Genomic DNA, 12,331 nt, shown 5'->3' with positions numbered 1-12,331 from the left:
CACACGTCTATTCTCTACATCTGCACCTCTATTCAGGATTCTTTATAAAGGCACTTACTTTCATTCCATTGAGTAGTTTCATGAGGGAAATGACAGAACAGGGCACCCTGAAGTAGATGATTCCCTGGGGTCCAGGCTGATATTTAATTATTTGGCAAAACATACAACTACTGCACTTGTTGTATCAGGAGAAATAATTGTGGAAGATTTAGACAGGAGCATCTGAAAGACTGGCGTCTTAAGTAGGTCATATTCTTTAGACAAAACTGACTATTGCGGACCAAGCAGCTGAGATCCAGGAAGCCTTCGCTGAGGTCTCCTGCCCAAGTGTCATCACGCCCGTCCTCCCAGTTGTCCATTTCCAGTCTCCCAGCCTGAGGCTCTCATGGACGTTCAGGGGCTCTCATATTACGCAGCTTTTACACCTTAGCAAATGTCAGGCATTAGGACTCTTCGTCTCTGGCATTTGTGGTGTGTGGAAGATAAGTGACAATAAATCAAACTGACTAAATTTCCTAATCCCATCTGGAGCTACTGCTGCACAGATAGATGCAATCATGTTTTAACAGAGACATCTGACTGGCAATGGTGTGTCTTGAGTCATGAAATGTGCGAGCTGGTCACCCAAATAAGTAAGAGAGGATAACTCACTTAGAGCTTTTATAATTCTGAGCTATTTTCATTTGATGTCATTTCATAAATCATACGGTACTGGTGCTACAAAGCTAAATACACAGTATATAAATAGATAATAGAAAAGTCTTTGGTTTTCTACAATAGTTACAACACGGCAACTGCTATGTGAGATTTCTTTCACATTTTAACCATTCTGAAAAACTAAAACATGCTTCTTTCAATTTTTCTGTCTTTACAGTCTCTATTGTCGAGAAGTACCTTTCAAGTTCCAACACACTTTTTCACTGATACGCCATGCTGTGTGCTAAGTATAAAGAGAGCTTCAGAACCATCAGCAAACAGTTGGGAGTTCAAAGTTCAGGGCAATTAACATTAGATTCAGTCCTGTCTTCCAACTACCTCTTCCCAGAAAATCTCCCTTCTTCGTCTTGTCTGCACAAGCCACTGGCTCAAATGTTACCATAACGACTATCAATGCACAGATTGGATTAGGGCTGGTTATATAAATCGAGGGATTTGTATTTTGTGGTGCCTATGATGAAGCCATGTTCTCTCATGCACTCTTTCAACAGCGGATTTAGAGGCAGTGGAACAAGAAAACAAAGAACAACTAAGCACAGCAACAATCCTTTCCCTCCCCCACACAAAGCTAGTCTCAAATCCAAACGTCAGGCGTAAGAAGGACAAAGGAAAATAAACTCACAGTCACTCAAGAGAAGAAAGTCAGTGCCAGCATGATTGCCCAGAGATGGAGCCCCAACCAATTAATGCAAGTTTCCTTCAAAAGATAATTTGTGTTTATGTTGGCAAGGCTTTATATCTAACCCTGACATATGAGTTCATATGCTACATCTACCGACTGATGACAGAAAATGAGAGGGCTTGTTAAGACTGCAGGTGATCCTAACTTGAGAGGGTGCTTAGCAAGGAAGAGGACGGGAGAAGGATTAATAGGTTAAACATCGCCGAGCAGCTGAAGAGAAGCAGAGCACTATTATAGAATGACAAGGTTAAGAAGCTTCAAGTCACTGGGTCAAGTGCTTTTTACATAGTTTACCATTTCTTCTTGCAATAAGACTTCAAGGTAGGTAACATTTACAGAAGAAGACAATGTAAAATCCCAAAGAAATAAGACTATAAAGAAAGCTGAGGGCTGAAGAGTTGATGCTGTTTAATTGTGGTGTTGGACAAGACTCTTGAGAGTCCCTTGGACTGCAAGGAGATGCAACCAGTCCATCCTAAAGGAAATCAGTCCTGAATATTCACTGGAAGGACTGATGCTGAAGCTGAAGCTCCTATACTTTGGCCATCTGATGCGAAGAACTGACTCATTGGAAAAGACCCTGATGCTGGGAAAGATTGAAGGCTGGGAAAGACTGAATGGGACAACAGAGAATGAGATGGTTGGACGGCATCACTGACTCAATGGACATAGAGCTTTGAGTAAGCTCTGGGAGTTGGTGATGGACAGGGAAGCCTGGCATGCTGCAGTCCATGGGGTCGAAAAGAGTCGGATACAGTTAAGCAACTGAACTGAACTGACAGTAAAAAACAGGCTTCCCAGATGGTGCTACTGATAAAGAAACTGCCTGCCAATGCAGGAGACTGAAGAGGAACAGGTCGATTCCCTGAGTAGGGAAGATCCCCTGAAGGAGGGCATGGCAACGCACTCCAGTATTCTTGCCTGGAGAATCCCATGGACAGAGGAGCCTGGCGGGCTCTAATCCACAGGGTCACAAAGAGTCAGACAAGACTGAAGCGACAGCACAGCACAGCATAGTAAAAAGGAAGAAAAAGGAGAAAATGTTGTCATTAGGGAGCATAAATAAAAAATAAACACCTACCATATAGCACTATGTAGTTAAAGAAAGCGGAGTTTGGCTTCAAAGTTTAGAAAAAATGCTCTAATGGTCTGATTTCAGATCACCAAGAACAGTGGTTGCATATTCCTTCCTCATACTTTTTGAGGGTATAGACAGTGCAGTATCTAGGAAATGCCAGTTGGATATATCTACAGCAGCTAGGTATAGCAGCAAAGTCAAATACAGAGGATTTAGAGCAGTGATCAGCAAGCTATGACCCATGGACCAAAGTTGACATCCCTGCCCATATTTTCGTACAGTCCACAAGCAACGAATGGCTTATACATTCTTAAGTGGTTGAAAAATATGAGAACAAAAATGTTCTTTTATTACATGTGAGCATTACAACTCTTGCAATCTAAAATCTTTACCATCCAGCCCTTTACAGAGAAAGTTTTCTGACCTTGCTCTGAGTCACTGGGTCTTGAATTCAAATCCTGATTAATATCTAACCAAACACAATTTCTTTCAACCTCATATCTTCATCAGTAAATAATATCCATCTTGAAGGTTTATTATGAGACAAAATAATAAACTCAGTGGCTCAGTTATATCCAATCTTTTTGCAATTCTGCCCACCCACTCACTGCCCCATGGACTGTAGGCCACCAAGCTCCTATGTCCATGGTATTCTCCAGGCAAGAATACTGGACTTGGTTGCCACTTCCTCCTCCAGGGGATCATCCTGACCCAGGGACTGAACCCAAGTCTGTTGTGTCTCCAGCATTGGCAGGCAAATTCTTTACCACTAAGCCACCTGGGAAGCATTCCACCTCAAGACTTCTTGGCAAACCAAAAAAATAAAGCTTTCCATTTATTTTTTGGTTTCTCTGTTTCTTATAGCAAAATCCAATCTTAACTAATATATTCACCCTTAAAGAACTATTTGATCCCTATCCTTATTTGGGTCCAGGCGCCCAAACATCAAGACTACAGTTCAGTCATTTTAATCAGTTTCCTGTCATTTTTGCCTGAGTAATATTGTGTAACTTACTAGCACCAAGCACCAAAAGTGAAAGAAAAAGAAAAAGAAATAGGAAAAAGGAATTGAGATGCTGAACTCAGAACGAGACTCCCTGCCACTGCCTACTGACAGTGGTGGTCTTAACTGACAGCATCTCTGATTTGGGAGCTTGAACTCTGCACTGCAAACCAGCAGCGTAATCACTTCAAGACATTTTCAATGGAAACTTCAAACTTCATAGACCTTTGGCTTACCCACTCCTCTGGAAACTTCTCTCTCTTAGAAAGCTTAGATTAAATGGCAGGGAGGCTTTATTGATGGAAAGTCCATTTAAGTCATAACTCAGGAAGGTCACTGATTCAAGTTATATTTGGCCAAACTTTGTCATTAATCTGATCCTATGAACTTTACTTAAAAGATTTACATTTGAAGTCAATAGAAGTCAGTGGGAGACTTATTTATGTTTTCTCACAGGTTCAGTAATGAATATATAAAATTTTACCCATCTCTTAGTTTATCAATTTATTGTCTGAATAAATCTGCCATCTACCAAAACTCAAGATGTGAATGGAACAGAAATAAAATAGTGTTGGCAAAAAACTGTAGTTCTAATTTTCAACTAATAGAATCTTTTAACCTTAATTGAAAGGGGGTGGGGGGGAGTTACCAGCACAACTTTGCTGCCCACCTTTAATAAGAAGGAAACCATGTGTATATCTGGAAATCATTCACTATATTAATGAAGATTATATTTTCAGATATACTTCAAGGAAAAAAAAGGAAGTAGCCACACTTTTTTAGTTAAAGCAAAAACAAAGTAATAGACTATATCCCTCTCACCTTTACATTGGATATTACCTTGGTTTTTCCTACCAAGAAGGCTTGATGCTTTGAGATCCAACCAAGGTTTTTTTCTTGGTTATGAAATTCCCCATGACATTTATTTTAAAAAATCAATCTGGCTTTTCAAGTACTGGAAACAGGGTCTTGAGAAATGAAGAAACCATAACAAGGCTTCAACCAACATTACTTTGATTTTTTTTTTTTTTTTTGCCCAAAAGCCTTCTGAGAAGCTTTATCTGAAAATGGATCTAGCAATATATCAAAGGCAAAGACCACCTAAGAGGCTTTTTATTAACTCCAAGATTATCTTCTTCTACAGATTTAATTTTAGTCCCCTGAGACTCTGAATATAATCAAGTCATAGAGTCAATACTGAGAAAAATTTAATTTGGTCTTGTCCTAATCAGACCCGAAAAATGAAACAGGAATGACAAAATTCCTATTTAAAAGGCTGAGAGGTATGAAGTGGAAATGTGGCCTCAGTAGGGGCAGAATGAGCAGCTAAAGATCTGTGCAACATCTTTAAAGTGTATCTGAAAAGCAAATTATCAAATATATATACATATGTACATATATATATTTATATACACACATATATATGGGTCTTGATTTGGTTTTCTCCCAATAACACTTCCTTAAGTCCAGTAAAATCTAAGAAATAGTTTGCTGATAGCTTTGGAATACTACTATGATTGGCAGCTGCATATAAAGCTCTAATGAACCCAAGTCGACAGTTGAAGACTATCTCATGAAATAATCAAGTATTTATTTATGTTAGGGAAACACAGAAGCAAGGTTCAACCCAACTTCCTACGCAAACTAGATGTGTAATCTGGGGCAAAACACTTGAGATTCTCTGAAGCTTAATTTTTATCATTAGGACCACAAGGCACAATGACCACAAAAGGACTCAGTCACCTACAAAGCACCTTTTAGATTTTCAGTTATTATTTTCCATTTGATCAGTGGAAGCCAAACTCCCATTATCTCCCAGAGAATTTTTTTTAATAACTACATAATTCACAGCCCACTCTGGGAGATCCTGACATATTCAGGAGTCTGAATATTTTAAAGTCCTTCTGGTCACTCTGCCATTCTGTTATGTACTCAAGTTTGTAATCCACTGTAACTACATTATGAGTTAATTGAGGGCAGGGGCCAGTGTGACAATCAGATGCCCTGTGCCTAACACAAGTGTCTGCCCCAGAGTAGGTACTTTAAAATGTGTGTGCTCAGTCGCTCAGTCGTACCCAACCCTTTGTGACCCCACTGACCGTAGCCAGCCAGGCTCCTCTGTCTGTCCATGGAATTATCCTGGCATTAATGCTGGCGTGGGTTGCCATTTTCTGCTCCAGGGTATCTTCCCAACTCAGGGATAGAACCCGTATCTCCTGCGTCTCCTGTATCGGCAGGCAGATCTTTACCGCTGAACCACCTGGGAAGCCCAGGTATTTTATAAGTGAGTGCTAAATGAAAATATATAAATGACTGAACATATCGTGAAAACACCTAGTCACTATTATGACTCCCTCAAAATTTATACGTTGAATCCCTAACCTTCAGTATCTCAGAATGTGACTACTTGGAGACAGGGGCTTTAAAGAGGTAATTACCTTAAAATGGAATTGAGCAGGCTCTAATGCAACATGACCATTGTCCTTAGAAGAAGACGAAAGCTGGACATACAGAAAGATACAACGGATGTGCCAGCATACAAGAGGCATGTGAGGACACAGAAAGAAAGTGACTTGTCTGCAAGCCAAGAGAAACCTCAGGAGAAACCAGACCTGCTGACACCTTGACCTTGGACTTTCATCCTGAAGAATGGTGAGAAAATAAAGTTCTGCCGTTTTAAATCACCCAGTCTGTAATATTTTGTTATGAGAACCCTGGGGTTTGAACACTGGTCTAGCAGTTATGTAATTATAACTCAAACCCTTTGCCTACTCTACTGTGGCATGGAATGTGCTCTATTAACAAATCCAGAATTATAACCACCTGCAAAAGATTGATCCAATCTGTAAAAAGACTAAAGTTATCTGTTCAGGAGCGGCATGCTTTTCAGGATAACATCTGTGTCAAATGCACATTGATATCTTCTCTCTTCAGATCCTCATTTGCTAAATCATAAGATAAATGCAACCCACTCCAATATTCTTGCCTGAAAATCCCATAGAGAGAGGAGCCTGGTGGGCTACAGTCCATGGGGTAGCAAAGAGTCAGATACGACTTAGCAACTAAATTACCCAGATAAACATACTCAAGGCTTCATTAAGATCTTAAAAAATACATGCATTTAACATCTCAGTTAAATGCATTATCATAGTTTCACAAAAGATGTGTATGGTAGGAGATAATAACCACAAGAAACAGAGAAACAGTTTTAAGACATGTAACAAATTTTTCAAGTTCATTATTGATTTGAAGTTTCCATCTCCCATGAAAAGCAAATGATAGGTTGTGTAAGGTTCAGTTCAGTTCAGTTCAGTCATTCAGTTGTGTCCGACTCCTTGCAACCCCATGGACTTCGGCACACCAGGCTTCCCTGTCCATCACCAACTCCTAGAACTTGCTCAAACTCATGTCCATCAAGTCGGTGATGCCATCCAACCATCTCATCCTCTGTTGTCCCCTTCTTCTCCTGCCTTTGATCTTTCTCAGCATCAGGATCTTTTCCAATGAGTCAGTTCTTTGCATCAGGTGGCCAAAGTATTGGAGTTTCAGCTTCAGCATCAAATATTCAGGACTGATCTCCTTTAGGAGGGACTGGTTGGATCTTTGTTGTCCAAGGGACTCTCAAGAGTCTTGTCCAACACCACAGTTCAAAAACATCAATTCTTCAGTGCTCAGCTTTCTTCACAGTCCAACTCTCACATCCATACATGACCACTGGATAAACCATAGCCTTGATTAGACGGACCTTTGTTGGCAAAGTAATATCTCTGCTTTTCAATATGCTATCTAGGTTGGTCATAACTTTCCTTCCAAGGAGCAAGTGCCTTTAAATTTCATGGCTGCAATCACCATCTGCAGTGATTTTGAAGCCCGAAAAAATAAAGTCTCTCACTGTTTCCATTGTTTCCCCATCTATTTGCCATGAAGTGATAAGACCAGATGCCACGATCTTAGTTTTTTGACTGTTGAGTTTTAAGTCAACTTTTTCACTTAATTGGTGTATGCTCAGGTGTGTCCAACTCTCTGCAGCCCCATGGGCTGTAGCCAGCCAGGCTCCTCTCTCCATGGAAATTCTCGAGGCAAGAATTTTGGAGTGGGTTGTCATTTTCTACTCCAGGGGATCTTCTCAACCCAGGAATGGAATCCATGTCTCCTGCCTTAATAGGTGGATTCTTTATCACTGCACAATTGGGGAAGCCCAAATACTAATTTTTGTATATCAACCAGCCTGTACCATTAAGGGTTGTAGGCACTCGATAGCTTTAAATATAAACTCAAGATTGCCTTTGCTTTCAAAACAAGCATGATAGCAACAATAATAAATATTATTCAGAACTGTATATTTTCAAAGTTAAATCAAAGTAGTAATCTAAGCTATTGTTTTGAACATCTATGGAACACCTACAAACATACCTTGAAAATGTAAATGACAGCTACTCAAGTATCATTTAATTTAATCATTTAATTTAAATTGATATCAACTAATTTTACCCAAAGCCATATGGAAAGCTACTTTCAAGTGGTAGTTCAAAAACAAAGAGTTCAAAGAAACAAAAATAATCTGTCAAATGGAGCACAGTGATATCTTCTAAATGAAAACTTCATTTTTATCTAATATCAGGGTCTTTTACAGAATAATGTTCTGCAAAATTTGAACATGAAGTTAAGACATCCTGATTTCTGCTTGGCAGAGAACTTTATTGCCATTTCTCCTCCAGCAATGTGAAGAAAGAAAAGTAATTACTCTAAACACCTTGGTAAAATTTACAGTTCTGGCAAATTTTACAATCTAGAGCTGTCACACACACTCAGGCAGGTTGGCCGCTACCCAGTTCTAGAGACTTGAATGTGAATTGCAACCCTCTGGAGTCACGTAATGCTTGCTTTCTTTCTTTCTTTCTTTCTTTTTTTTTTTTTTTTTTTTTTTTGGAGTCATGTAATGCTTTCTAACTGGGAAATACATCTTAACTCTAATTTTCTTTACTAAGAAAAAAAACAGTCTTATTCCCCTACCCATGGTAGATTACTATGACTTAAAGTGTAGGGTAGAAAAGTGAAAGTCACTCAGTTGTGCCCAACTCTTTGTGACCCACTGACTATACAGTCCATGGAATTCTTTACCACCTGAGCCACAAGGAAAGCCCAAAGGCTCAGGGTGGAAAAGGCAGCAGCAATTGAGAAGCAATACTTGGGGAGAGATATGAAAACATGCTGAAGAAGGGAAGTGATACCATTAATAACTGAAATCTTACAGTAACTAAATTCCTTCAAAGTCGTGAATTCTGTGCCTATAAAATCCCAACCCATATACCATCCAACATTCATCAGCCGATAATGACGGGGTCCATGATGAGCAGAGAGCTCTGTGAGGTTCTATTAGGGATTACAGAAAAATAAAGACATTCCAGTCATGTTCCCATTCTCTATTATAGACCGAATGCCTGTGCTCCTGCAAAATTCATATGTTGAAACCTAACCCCCAGTGTGATGGTATTTGGAGATGGGGCCTTCGGGATGTGATTAGACCATAAGGATGGAGCTCTCATGAATAGAATTAGTGCCCTTATAAAACAGACCTCAGAGATTTCCCTTGTGCACTTCCCCATGTAAGGACACGGAGAAGATGACGGTTTATGAACTAGGAAGCAGGCCCTCATCAGACATCTCTTTCTGCCAGTACCTTGATCTTGGACTTCCTAGGCTCCAAAACTGTGAGAAATGCATCTCTGTAATTTATGAGTCACCAAGTCTATAGTATTTTTGTTATAGCAGCCTGAAAGACTAAGGTATCCCCACCACCACCACCCACAAGTGAGTCTTTCTGCATAATCAAGTTTTCCAATGAGCCAGTTTACTTCATTACAAAACACAACATCTTGCTTTTAAAAAATTAATGTTGTATGAACATCTTTATAAAATTTATTAAATATAGCTTCTTTGATAGAATACTTGACCTTAGTTTCTTCACTTATGAAAGATTTCGGTTATGTGGACTCCAAGGTCTGCTTTTCAAATTTTCCTGAATGATCAGCATTGTTGGTCTCAACCTACTGATAATTCTTTCCCAAGACAGCCTGAGGCCATCAGGGCTGGCTCAGGTTTATGGGACTCTTTGCCAGCCCACACATTGGCAGCTGGTGGCAATGTCTTTCGAATTATTAGAGTACGTCTATACTTTTGTTCTTTCTTCCCTTGCTGTCGCACTGTCAGAAGCTACACTTTGCTCTGCTGAACACCGTTAAGTCCTTTCTCCTGCACTGATTTCCCATCTTAAATCATCAGCACATTTACAATCGGACAACCATGCCTGCTAAAACTCCACAAAAAGAGGCTTGCCCTGTAGTTTAGATTTTGAAGAGAAAGAACAGATTTACTAACATCCGTGTTGCCTACTCATCATCAGAAAACCTCACTTTCTCCATTTCTGTTCACTCCATTTTTCAAAATAGGTAACTTCACCCCCTCTGCTTACTTGCAGATTAGTGGAAGGCAATGTCTCCAGCTCCTTTGCTGCTGCTCAGTCACTTCAGTCATATCCAACTCTGTGTGAGGCTGTGGACTGCAGCCTGTCAAGCCCCTCTGTCCATGGGATTCTCTAGGCAAGAGTACTAGAGTGGGTTGCCATGTCCTCCTTCAGAGGATATTCCCAACCCAAGGATTGAACCCAGGTCTCCAGCATTGCAGGCAGAGTCTTTACCTTTCCCACCAGGGGAGACCCTTCCAGCACCTTTAGGAGTCCCCATCTCAAGACATTCACACAGAAGGTGTATTTAACTAGAGATTTAAAAGTCTAAGGCCATGACCTACTTCCTCTTTATTTACTGTAATTAAAGGCAGAAGATCTCTCTTGCAATTTGTCTTCACAGAGCAGACCTATTTAACTGGTGTAAATCCTGGAGATTTATGGATCTACAGATCTCTGTGCAGGCAAGCTTGAGTTTCAGTTCAGGGGAAGATGGCAGACTCCATTTGCCTGCAAACCTCAGGCTGACCCTGCAGCTTCCCTGAGAAAGCCAGCAAGGAGGGAGTGGGGGATCAGGAGGCGGCGAAGGAAGAAAAGTGAGATGTGCTGTCATCCTGCACTTTTCCACTCATTAATAAAGCTGATAGTTTATTTCCTTTTTGTCTGTAACTTCTTGACCAAGAACCCAAAGGGAAAAGGATTGACAGGTCCTCTCCAGGTAAAAGAGATTTTATTGAGAAATCACTGTGGGGAGTAAACAGAGGGTTGCTGAGAGAAACCTATTTTCTCAAGTGGGATTCCTAAGCTGAAAGTCGACCAGATGGCGAAAAAGAACACTTCCCATTTGGAACAAATGCATTTAGTTTCTACACATTAATAATTTGTTTTAGTATCAGCCACTTACAGATGAAAAATTCTGAGCATTAATTATGACACTGAGCACACACCTATTTCTATAGACTGTTAAACTTCAAAAATATGAAATAGATGCATAGCCTGTATAAGAAATATCTATTGCTGCTTACTCATTCCAACCATTTTGCTCTATTTGTTTTTCTAAAAAGCTAGTGACATAATCATGAATATAATTTAGAAAATCACACTACTACATTTGGAGAACTATAACTTCAATGACTCGAAAAATACAGGTTACACTGTATAAAAATAAAGATGAGCTATTTTCCTGAAACCTAAAAATTTGACATGCTAAGTGTTGATGTTACAACACTTATATTTTTGCCAGACTTCTCCAAACTGTAACCTCATTTCAAAACTGCCATGAGATTTCCTGCAAAGATTGTTGCTACTACTGTGAAGCAAATCCCAGAAATCCTTAAACTATGTTGGGGAAAATTATACATCCCTTGGTTGGAATTTGCAAGAAATATATGAAAGAAAGCAAAAGAATGATACCTGAACTCAGGAATTCTAAGAACTATCATAAGAATTACCTTTTATATATGACTTAAGCTCCTGTTCCATAGCTTTTCTTTTCTTCAGTCATTTGAGGAGAATACAGGCCCAGTATCTGAACATCATTAGCCTCATGCTTATTTTCTATTGTATTTTTAAAATATATTTTAATGGGAGAAATAGTTTGGACTTAATGCACGTGTTGGCCCTGCTTATGTTCACTCAGCCCAGCACAACACACTACCATCTAAACCAAATTTCTTTCACTTCATTTTGAATGATAAATCAGCATCCAGTGTAGGGACTACTCTGGTTATGTTATTACACGAATACCCCGGGGTATAACAGGTCAAATTATATTCTTAGCCCCACACATATTCCAACACATTTTACACTGTGCCATCACTTGAAAATTCTAGTTCCTAGAAACTACTCAGATCTTTGATCCTTTGCCAGCAGCCACTGTCACTTAATGCATTTGGGCATAACTATTGATCCTTAACTAGAGTGCATTCCTCTGGACTAAACTGTTGCCAGGTAGAATTTGGGTAATGGACCCACCAGTCATCTGCAAGGAGACCATAAATGTTCTCTGGGTAAGTCAAATGGAGTCCCTTAAACATACACCTGTAACAAATGTTGTTTTGTTTCCCCTCCAAAATCTATTTTTTATGTATGAGGACAGCCAGTGGTATGGTGCCTGAAGTTTTCTATTTATATTCATAGACCAGAAATGACTGAAATAAAACTATCTTCATCTGCATGAGTTATTCAAAATTTTTGTTTGATATTCATTAATATTTTAAAAGCCCATTTAACAAATTCTGTCAATATTTCAATTACATGCTTTCCTAACTTCACCACCCAAATATCCACCAGCCTACTGCAGTTAAAACCATTATTCTTAGGCTAAGCCATGACTGCTACACACACTAAAATTCCTATTTCATTTCTTAGTGATTTTAATTTGTACAG

The 12,331-nt window shown here is 39.5% G+C and overlaps 1 protein-coding gene and 1 long non-coding RNA gene across 2 annotated transcripts in view; one reads left to right on the top strand and one right to left on the bottom strand.

Annotated features, from left to right (window-relative positions):
- KCNC2 (potassium voltage-gated channel subfamily C member 2) overlaps positions 1–12,331 on the bottom strand; it is a 250,345-nt gene that overhangs the window by 175,688 nt on the left and 62,326 nt on the right. The gene's annotated exons all lie outside the window — the stretch shown is intronic.
- LOC129657068 (uncharacterized) lies at positions 5,975–10,592 on the top strand. Its single transcript, XR_008716542.1, has 2 exons — positions 5,975–6,132; positions 10,347–10,592. It is a non-coding gene; the product is annotated as an uncharacterized LOC129657068 (long non-coding RNA).

Source organism: Bubalus kerabau, chromosome 1 (genome assembly GCF_029407905.1).
Source record: "Bubalus kerabau isolate K-KA32 ecotype Philippines breed swamp buffalo chromosome 1, PCC_UOA_SB_1v2, whole genome shotgun sequence".
NCBI lineage: Eukaryota > Metazoa > Chordata > Mammalia > Artiodactyla > Bovidae > Bubalus > Bubalus kerabau.
The sequence above is the reverse complement of the archived record's forward strand: the minus strand, read 5'-3'. Positions and strand labels throughout refer to the sequence as shown.